The following is a 10,887-nucleotide window of genomic DNA, read 5'->3' as shown; positions in this document are numbered from 1 at the left end:
TTAGTTTTGCAATGGGCCTGTTCGTTTTGCACTTGAATGCTTTCTCTAAACTACTATGCTCCAGTTATTCAGGGTCAAGTTCCTAAAATAACACGATATTGCAAGAAAATTGCAAACTAGGTATCTTTGGAACAAACTATTGGTTGTAACATATATATATATATGCAATGAGTGACCTTTGTCGTCATATTTAGTGGGCTTTTTTCCTCCAACTTAATCATTCATCTTCTGTCCATTATAACAGGTCTGGAGAATGGGGAGATCATTTGACATTGCAGGCAGCTGCTGATAAGGTTTGTTGCTGTGTTCCAATACTTTCCTGTGTAATGCTATCAAGTATCAACTGATTATTAATTTATCTTTTTTGCTTTCTTCTTTGAGAATGCCCCTTGCTTGGACCCTGCATTATGCGGGATGCTTGTGTACCAGACTTTAATACCTCTTTTTATTTTATAATTTTGGTATTGAAATAATTTTTGCTAATTGCGATGATTGAGCTTTATGCATGAATTAATTTTTATAGTTTGTGATGGCACAGTTGCATCTATGATTAACTGTTGCTGGCAGTAGCTAACTAAATGATACATTTGCATGGAATTAAAAAACTTCAAACTGTTATTATGCCTGAGATTCCTTCTTTGGGGTCAATGGCTAGTCCCTTAAATTATTAATTTGTATATATCCCCCTTTTTGTGGAAGGCTTATCTAGTTAACTTGTGATCTTGGTTGAATCTTTTCAGGTTTGCTATGCAGAGATATAAGAATTGGATCTCATTCAGTCTGACAAATAACTTGTATGCATGTTTGTTTTTATGCATTCTGTGCATGACCATGATTGAAGAGCATGCAAGCATGCAAGCATCTCTCTTAAATGTGAGTGTTCCTGTAGAACAAATTAAATGTGCTTCAAGAGCATGCAAGCATCTCTCTCTCTCTTGCAGTTCTGTTTTAAAGTTGTGTTTTTGTTATCCTCCTTCACTTTTTCTTAATCCTATAAAACATTGCTAGGCTTTTGAAATCTGTCCATGTCCTGTTTTTTGACACCAGGGAACTGCATATGCTCAGTCCAATGCAAACAAATCAAAGAAGAACTAGATGAACAAATACTTTCAAGTTTCAGCCACACAAGAGTCTACCATGGAGTGAAGAATCATGTAACTCAGATTAGATTGGAGAGTTTAAACTTTAAAGAGAGCATGAGGAAATAGTTTTAAAATTTAGGCCGAAAGTCTTGCCCTTCTCTGTTGTAGTTTAAAAGAAATTTTGGGGTATCTTTTTATTGAGACAGTGAGATATTGAATAATGGTGTTGAAAAATAACATCCAATTCTATGTGATTTTTGGCTTTTTTTTTTCAATTTACAGTGTATTTGATGGAGTAAATTTAGAAAACAAATCAAAAGTATTTATTTTGCAATAGAAAAATTAAAAAAAAAAATTTTTATTCTACCTTACTGACGGATTTTCTGTCTGTAATCAGAGTGTGAGATGATTTTTCAAAGTTCAAATTACAGACGGAAAATCTGTTGGAAAATTCGTCTATAATTACAGACAGAAAATTCGTCTGTAATTACTGACAGAAAATCCGTCGAAAAGTTCGTCGCCTTTGGGAAATGGATGGAGAATTTACAGAGGAAAAATCCGTCAGTAATTGGTAAAAATTCGTCGGTAATTTTCCGATGGAAAAAAATCCGTCGGTAAATAATTTTCGACGGGGCTTTTACAGAGGGACAAAATCCGTCGATAATTTCATCTGTAACCAAATATCCGTCTGTAATAAAGACTAAATTTGTCTGTATTAATCAATTTTCTAGTTGTGAGCACATTTGAGTCATAACAATAAATTATCTGATTGAAAAAACCGAAGAAAATATAAATGATTCGTCTTTTATACCATAAAAAGTGTACACAAGAAAGAATGCAAACGATATTTCTCTTAAATTTAAAGTACTATTTAAAAAATCCTTAAATTCACACTTCAAATGAGAAATCTATAACAATGATGGTAGAGGTGGTCATGGATTGGCTTCTAATTGCAGATCCATAGTATTTAATTTACCCACATCCGATCTGCAATTTGCGAATATTATCTGATCCGCAGGATCATTGGATTGGATCTAATCCGCAGTTAAATAGGATCGAAGCGCAAATTTTACATCTCTATTTGGAGATCCGAAATTAAATTAAAAATTATAAATAAAAATATATAATCTCTTTTTAATACTCATTCGCTCAAAATCCTAATTCCCATTCCCTCCTCTCATCTCTTCATCGACTCTTCCATCTTATCGTTCAACCTTGCCACCACACCAGAGGTTGTCGACTCGCTTCACCTCCTTACTTCTCCTCTGTGGCACCAGACCCCGCAGTCCTCTCTTCCTCATCCCATTTGCTCCTCTTCCCTAATCCTCTGCCGCTCACCTTATCACCAATGTTCCTTGCTCTGATCTTATCCTCATCACCTCTATTCAATGCCTTTGTTCAAGTGTTTGTTAAGGTTCGTCGTCGCCGTTCTGCTTCAAGCTTCTACTTCTTCTTTTGGCTTTTGCTTCGGCGTCTTCTTCTGGCTTCTGCTTCTGTTTCTATTAAATTCTGTGTTCTGGGTTCTGCTCCTATTTCTTTTAAGTTCTAGGTTTAGGATTCTAGTTTAATTTTTTATTTTAAATATGGATTCTATCAACTATTAAATTTAGATATACTACTATTAGAAAATTTTGGTTCTACTGTTGTTATTTTGAATTTGGAACTACTATTAACTATGAAATTTCTAGTATTCAATCGTCTCTGTTATTGTTTGAATTATGGTTCGGGTTCTTCAAGAGAATTTTTTTTGAAGTTTTTTCTCTTTTTCTTAATTTGTAATTCCTAGGAATATTTTTTATTTTTATTCTTTAACTGGTTATATCCGATACCCAATCCGATTTGATCTATAAATTTGTGTGCATATCGTATCGGATCGCATCCGATCCGAAGCTAAAAAATACGGATATTGGATTCAATTTGAGCTCATAATTTTAGTGCGGATTGGATCGAAATTTTAACTATATCCGATCCAATCCGTGTGCATCCCTAAATAATGGCATCCACCCAAGCTATATATACACATATATCAAATAACAAAATCATTTGCATAACAATATTTCACAGGCACATTATTGTTACAAATTTCATGTGCAAGAAATCAAATCTATCAATTTGAATGAACTAAACTTATTCCAACCTTAAGATTTCAAGAAATTTAAGTTACTCTTACTCTTTCTAACACAATTACAATATCCTAAGTCCCAACTAAAATTTTATAAATCTAAATGAAATCAAATAGAGAAAAATGCATTAAAGATTCTTTAAAAATACATCTGTTGTCTTTGTCTCAATGTTCCTTAAAATGTGTATAAAGAAAAAAAATATGTTTTTGGCTAGTTTCTACATAATTTTCTTTTTGAAGGTAGTTTCACTACAAGAAATTCGCTCTTTATAGTCGAATATACTATTGGATTATATATATAAATTCGATGGTAATTAATATTACATTCGGATCCTGTCAAACTAAGAAATTATCAAATGAAACACCTTATTACTAGAATGTCACACTTTTGGCTGCGCCACTCTGATAGCAACGATATTACGACGACTTCCATATACTTAACAATAAAATAGGAGTCTTGAACTCGAAACCGTGTCGCTATAATAATAAAAGTTCTTTATACCAGTAACTTACAAACATTACATGTCATTGCAATCATGACTTGATGCGTGAGCATCTTTTCTTTATTTTCTATTTATTTTACATACAAAATTATTGGGTTTTAATTTAATTCTAGTGTTTTAAACCTTTTTGGATGCTACTTTGAGTTGCTTTGGTGTTTAATTATTTCAGATAAAGTTTGGATTGGTTTGGCAGAGTTCATGTGTAAGAAAAAGGAAGAGTTTGGAAATAGCCAAGCTGGCGCTAAATGCAGACCTAGGCGTTTAGCGCTAGCAACTCAGAAACGCGTGGAAGCCCTTTGCCCATTGGGGTGCTAAACGCCAAGCCTGGTGCTTAATGCCAGGAAGACAGAATCAAAAGAGGAGCTTCTGCCCACCAGGGAGCTAAACGCCGAATCTGGCATTTAGCGCCATTGAGTCGGATCACACTTTCACTAATAGAGCATCTTTAGTTGGATTTAGCTTTTAATTATTGTATTATCTTTTATTTTAGTTATTTTTATTTACAAACAAAATCTTTTAGGTTTAGAATTTACTATTTTATTTTAGTTTTAAATCAAATTAGGTTAGATATAAAAGCGAAAAGATTTAGCCCTTCAGGGGATCTTCTCTCTTTGGCACTTTCACATTTTCACATTTTCTGAACCCTAGTTTTTTCTATGAGTTATGAGCCACTAAACCTCCTTGGTTACGGTTAGGAGCTTTGTTTATTTCTATAGATTAAGACTATTATTATTCTAGTTTAATTAATGTATTGTTTCAGTTTTAAGGATTACTTTTATTCTTCATTTTATGAATCTGGGTATATCAGAAGAACAACACTTGTTCTATATGAATTCTTGTGATTCTTCGAAAAGTTATCTCACTTGAATACTAGCTTAAAAGTAAATTCCTCCTAAGCTGCTAATTACTTGGACTTAACAGGATACGTGAAATATAATCCTCTTATATTTGGGTAATTAGGGTTTTTGTGACCAATAAACTAGAATTGAACCTAACCCTCTAATCTATATTAAGTGACCAAGGAATTGGCGGTTGATTAGGTTAGAGGATACTAAATGACTAAGAAATTAGGGTTTAGTCAATTACAGTTTGCCATGAAATAAATCTTGCATAATTGAAATAATTAGTAAGAAAACTTAATCCAGAAGAATAAATAACTCCGAAACCTTAACTGCTTTCTAACATATATTTCACACCAATTCCACTATTTGCTATCTTACTCTCAGAGTTTCTGTTAATGCGATTTACAACTCTCAATACACCACTTTTTGCTTGCCTGACTAAGTGATTCATTCGACTATTGTTGCTCAGTTCATCAATCCTTGTAGGATCGACCTTCACTCATCTGAGGTATTACTTGGTACAACCCATTGCACTTGCCGGTTAGTTTGTGCTCTTGAAAATCCGCACCAAGTTTTTGGCGCTGTTGCCAGGGATTAACTGTGATTGACAACAAACCGTTGTCTGATTACTTAGATTATGCGTTCTTAGTTTTTACTTTTTATTTAATTTTATCCTTTAAATTTTTGAAATTTTGAGTTTTGTTTTAGTTAAAATTTTTTCTTAATTTCTGAAATTAAGTTTGGTGTCTCCCTTAGTAATTTTTATTTTATTTTTCCTGATTAATCTCCCTTTCATTTGTTTTCGAATTTAGTGACTTATCTTCTTTTTTTATTTTCAAAATTTTTAGTGTTATTTGTTTAGTTTATTTTAGTTTATTTTCTTTTATACAGGATACCTCACTGGGAATTCTCTACACTCTAACGTAGAGATTCCCACCTTCTCTTTATTTTATGTTTATGAGCAGGAACAGGAATAAAGAACCTCTTTTAGATTTTGATCCTGAGATTGAAAGGACCTTGAGGCGGCGTTTACAACAAGCTAGAGCTTATAAAGCCGGTGAAAACCTCAGGGATAATTTTGAGAAAGAAGTTGAAGAGTCCACTATGGAGCTCAACAACAACAACAATACAGTTAATGCCAATGTTGTTAATCCTCTTCCTAATATGCCTGCACAACTTAGGAGAACACTCGGCTCTTATATTGCTGCTATCCCAAATTTCTATGGGAATAGCATTGTTGTACCCTCTATTGCTGCAAACAACTTTGAGATGAAGTCTCAGTTGATCTCTCTGGTGTATGTAGCATGATGAGCGGATAATTTATACACTTTTTGGCATTATTTTTACATAGTTTTTAGTATGATTTAATTAGTTCTTAGTATATTTTTATTAGTTTTTAATTAAAAATCATATTTCTGGACTTTACTATGAGTTTGTGTGTTTTTCTGTGATTTCAGGTATTTTCTGGCTGAAATTGAGGGACCTAAGCAAAAATCTGATTCAGAGGCCGACAAAGGACTGCAGATGCTGTTGGATTCTGACCTCCCTGCACTCGAAATAGATTTTCTAGAGCTACAGGAGTCCAATTGGCACGCTCTCAATTGGGTTGAAAAGTAGACATCCAGAGCTTTCTAGCAATATATAATAGTTCATATTTTGCGTGAAGATAAACGATGTAAACTGGCGTTCAACGCCAGTTCCATGTTGCAGTCTGGCGTTCAGCGCCAAAAACAGGTTACAAGTTGGAGTTCAACGCCAGAAACAGGTTACAACCTGGCGTTCAACTCCAGAAACAGCCCAGGCACGTGAGAAGCTTAAGTCTCAGCCCCAGCACACACTAAGTGGGCCCCAAAAGTGGATTTTTGCACTACCCATCTTAGTTTACTCATTTTCTGTAAACCTAGGTTACTAGTTTAGTATTTAAACAACTTTTAGAGACTTATTTTGTACCTCATGACATTTTTAGATCTGAACTTTATATCTTTGACGGCATGAGTCTCTAAACTCCATTGTTGGGGGTGAGGAGCTCTGCTGTGTCTCGATGAATTAATGCAATTATTTCTGTTTTCTATTCAAACACGCTTGTTTCTATCTAAGATGTTCATTCACACTTCAATATGATGGATGTGATGATCCGTGACACTCATCACCATTCTCAATCTATGAACGCGTGCCTGACAACCACCTCCGTTCTACATTAGATTGAATGAATATCTCTTAGATTCCTTAATCAGAATCTTCGTAGTATAAGCTAGAATTCATTGGCAGCATCCTTGAGAATCTGGAAAGTCTAAACCTTGTCTGTGGTATTCCGAGTAGGATTCAGAGATTGGATGACTGTGACGAGCTTCAAACTCGCGAGTGCTGGGCGTAGTGACAGACGCAAAAGGATAGTAAATCCTATTCCGGTATGATCGAGAACCTACAGATGATTAGCCGTGCAGTGACAGCGCACCTGGACCATTTTCACTGAGAGAACGGATGGTAGCCATTGACAACGGTGATCCACCAACACACAGGTTGCCATAGGAGGAACGTGCGTGTGTGAACAAGAAGACAAAGGAAAGCAGAGATTCAGAAGACAAAGCATCTCCAAAACTCCAACATATTCTCCATTACTGCATAACAAGTAACCTTTAATTCATGCTCTCTTGTTCATTTGCAAGTCAACTGATAACCACAAATTAATATCCTGACTAAGAGTTGCAAGATAACCATAGCTTGTTTCAAACCAACAATCTCCGTGGGATCGACCCTTACTCACGTAAGGTATTACTTGGACGACCCAGTGCACTTGCTGGTTAGTGGTACGGGTTGTGAAAAGTGTGATTCACAATTCGTGCACCAAGTTTTTGGCGCCGTTGCCGGGGATTGTTCGAGTTTGAACAACTGACGGTTCATCTTGTTGCTTAGATTAGGAAGATTTTGTCTTTTGGGTCAGAGTCTTTTACTTTCTTTTCAAAAATCTTTCGAAAATTTTTATTTTTCTTTTTTTTATCTGTAATTTGTCTTTGAGTCTTTTATTATTGTTCTTGTTAAAATTTTAGAATCCTTATTTTCTTTTTCAAAATTTTTTTTCGAAATTTTAATTTTTTTTTACTAATAATTGAGTCTTTCTATTTGAGTTTAGTTTTATATTTTAAGTTTGGTGTCAATTGCATATTTTATATTTTTCTTTAAATTTTTGAATTTGTGTTCTTTATTTTTCCTGGATCTTCAAGTTGTTCTTGTTTATTTTTCTTATTTGATCTTTAGTTTTTCCTGTTTCTTTTCTTGTTTTTCTTGTGCTTTTTTCAAAACATTAGTTTTCAAAAAAAAAAAAATTTTTTTTCTTAGTTATTAAAAATACTTCTTCAAAACAAGTGTTACATTTACAGCTCAATTGGCTAGAGCGTTGGTTTATGTTCTTGGTAATTGGGTATCTTCTTTTAAAATCTTTTTTTTTTCAAAAATAATTTTTCTTTGATTAAATCTTGTGCCAAACTTTAAGTTTGGTGTTTTCTTGTTAATCTTTCTATAATTTTCGAAAATTTTATTGAGGTTTCCTAAAAATTTTAAGTTTGGTGTTCTTTCTTCATGTTCTTGTGTTCTTGTGAGTCTTCAAAGTGTTCTTGAGTCTTCCTTGTGTTTTGATCTTAAAATTTTTAAGTTTGGTGTTCCTTGGTGTTTTTCCTCCAAAATTTTCGAAAACAAGGAGCATTAGATCTAAAAATTTTAAGTTGTGTGTCTTTTGTGTGTTTTTCTCTTTCATCATAAAATTCAAAAATAAAAAATATCTTTTCTAACTATTTTTTAAGCAAATATTTTGAAATTTTTCATAAAAATTCAGATTTCAATTTCAAAATTTTATCTTATCTTAGTTTTAAAATTTCAAAATTCAAATCTTTTTCAAAAAAAAAAAAAGAGAGAGAAAAAAAAAAGAAAAAGCAAGCAGAAAAAGCCAATATCCCTCAAAACCAAAAGGCAAGGGTAATAAAAAGGATCCAAGGCTTTGAGCATCAGTGGATAGGAGGGCCTAAAGGAATAGAATCCTGGCCTAAGTGGCTAAATCAAGCTGTCCCTAACCATGTGCTTGTGGCGTGAAGGTGTCAAGTGAAAACTTGAGACTGAGCGGTTAAAGTCGAGGTCCAAAGCAAAAAAAAGAGTGTGCTTAAGAACCCTGGACACCTCTAATTGGGGACTTTAGCAAAGCTGAGTCACAATCTGAAAAGGTTCACCCAATTATGTGTCTGTGGCATGTATGTATCCGGTGGTAATACTGGAAAACAGAGTGCTTAGGGCCACGGCCAAGACTCATAAAGTAGTCGTGTTCAAGAATCAACATACTGAACTAGGAGAATCAATAACACTATCTAAATTCTAAGTTCCTATAGATGCCAATCATTCTGAACTTCAATGGATAAAGTGAGATGCCAAAACTATTCAAGAGGCAAAATTAGCTGAAATTTTGATGCCAAATTAGCTGGAGAAAAAAGATTGCTCCAACTAAATGAGCTAGAGGAATTCAGACTCAATGCTTTCGAAAATGCCAAGCTTTACAAAGAGAAAGCAAAAAGGTGGCATGACAGAAAAGCTGTCATCTAGAGTATTTAAACCAGGGCAGAAGGTTCTGCTATTTAACTCTAGGCTCTGGCTATTCCCCGGAAAACTGAAATCCCGGTGGAGGGGACCATATGTGATTACAAGTGTGTCACCATATGGCTATGTGGAGCTTCAAGACATTGATTCTAATAAGAAGTTCATTGTTAATGGACAGAGAATCAAGCATTATCTTGAAAGCAATGTTGAGCAAGAATGCTCAAAGCTGAGGCTAGATTAAAAGCTCAGCAAGGTCCAGCTAAAGACAATAAAGAAGCGCTTGTTGGGAGGCAATCCAATTTTTATTTATCTAATTTTATTTTTATTTTATTGTTCTTTTATGTTTTATTAGGTTCATGATCATGTGGAGTCACAAAATAAATACAAAAATTAAAAACAGAATCAAAAGCAGCAGAAGGAAAATCACACCCTGGAGGAAGGACTTACTGGCGTTTAAACACCAGTAAGGAGCATCTGGATGGTGTTCAACGCCAGAACAGAGCATGGATCTGGTGCTGAACGCCAGAAACAAGCATGGAGCTCAAACCATTACCACCATTCCTGAAATATGCATTTCTGGGAGAAGGTGACACTTTTCCAGTGATCATAAGCTCTGCTTTAAATCCACAGGAAGAGGAAGCACTAATTCAGGTGCTAAGGACACACAAGACAACTCTTGGGTGGTCCATAGGTGACCTTAAGGGAATAAGCCCAGCTAGATACATGCACAAGATCCTATTGGAGGATGATGCTAAGCCAGTGGTTCAACCACAGAGGCGGCTAAATCCAGCCATGAAGGAAGTGGTACAGAAAGAGGTCACCAAATTACTAGAGGCTAGGATTATTTATCCTATTTTTGATAGCCCCTGGGTGAGCCCTGTCCAAGTTGTCCCCAAAAAGGGAGGCATGACAGTGGTTCATAATGAAAAAAATGAACTGGTTCCTATAAGAACAGTTACAGGGTGGCGCATGTGTATTGACTACAGAAGGCTCAATACAGCCACTAGAAAGGATCATTTTCCTTTACCATTCATAGACCAGATGCTAGAAAGACTAGCAGGTCATGATTATTACTGCTTTTTGGATGGCTATTCAGGCTACAATCAAATTGCAGTAGATCTCCAGGATCAAGAGAAAACAGCATTCACATGTCCATCTGGAGTGTTTGCTTATAGAAGGATGCCATTTGGGCTGTGTAATACGCCTGCAACCTTTCACAGATGCATGCTCTCTATTTTCTCTGATATGGTGGAAAAATTTCTGGAAGTCTTCATGGATGACTTCTCAGTATATGGAGACTCATTCAGCTCCTGTCTTGATCACCTGACACTGGTTTTGAAAAGATGCCAAGAGACCAACCTGGTTTTAAACTGGGAAAAATGTCACTTTATGGTGACTAAAGGAATTGTCCTTGGGTATAAAATTTCGAACAAGGGAATAGAGGTGGATCAAGCTAAAGTGAAAGTAATTGAAAAATTACCACCACCTGCCAATGTTAAGGCAATCAGAAGCTTTCTAGGGCATGCAGGATTCTATAGGAGGTTTATAAAGGATTTTTCAAAAATCACAAAACCTCTGAGCAATCTGCTAGCTGCTGACACGCCCTTTGTGTTTGACACAGAGTGTCTGCAGGCGTTTGAAACCCTGAAAGATAAGCTGGTCACAGCACCAGTTATTTCTGCACCAGATTGGACATTACCATTTGAACTAATGTGTGATGCCAGTGACCATGCCATTGGTGCAGTACTGGGACAGAGGCA

At 35.2% G+C, this 10,887-nt stretch overlaps 1 protein-coding gene across 5 annotated transcripts in view; it reads left to right on the top strand.

The window, feature by feature from the left end:
* Nucleotides 1-1,316, top strand: part of LOC107643827 (nucleobase-ascorbate transporter 12-like) — a 10,240-nt gene extending 8,924 nt beyond the window's left edge. For 3 of the 5 annotated variants that reach the window (XM_021124268.1, XM_021124264.1, XM_021124269.1), the window contains exons 6-8: nt 245-293; nt 741-873; nt 1,048-1,316. The gene's annotated coding sequence lies outside the window, so the exon portion shown is untranslated. The other 2 variants (XM_021124266.1, XM_021124265.1) reach the window with 2 other exon arrangements.

This window comes from Arachis ipaensis, chromosome B05 (assembly GCF_000816755.2).
Source record: "Arachis ipaensis cultivar K30076 chromosome B05, Araip1.1, whole genome shotgun sequence".
NCBI classification, from domain to species: Eukaryota; Viridiplantae; Streptophyta; class Magnoliopsida; order Fabales; family Fabaceae; genus Arachis; species Arachis ipaensis.
The sequence above is the reverse complement of the archived record's forward strand: the minus strand, read 5'-3'. Positions and strand labels throughout refer to the sequence as shown.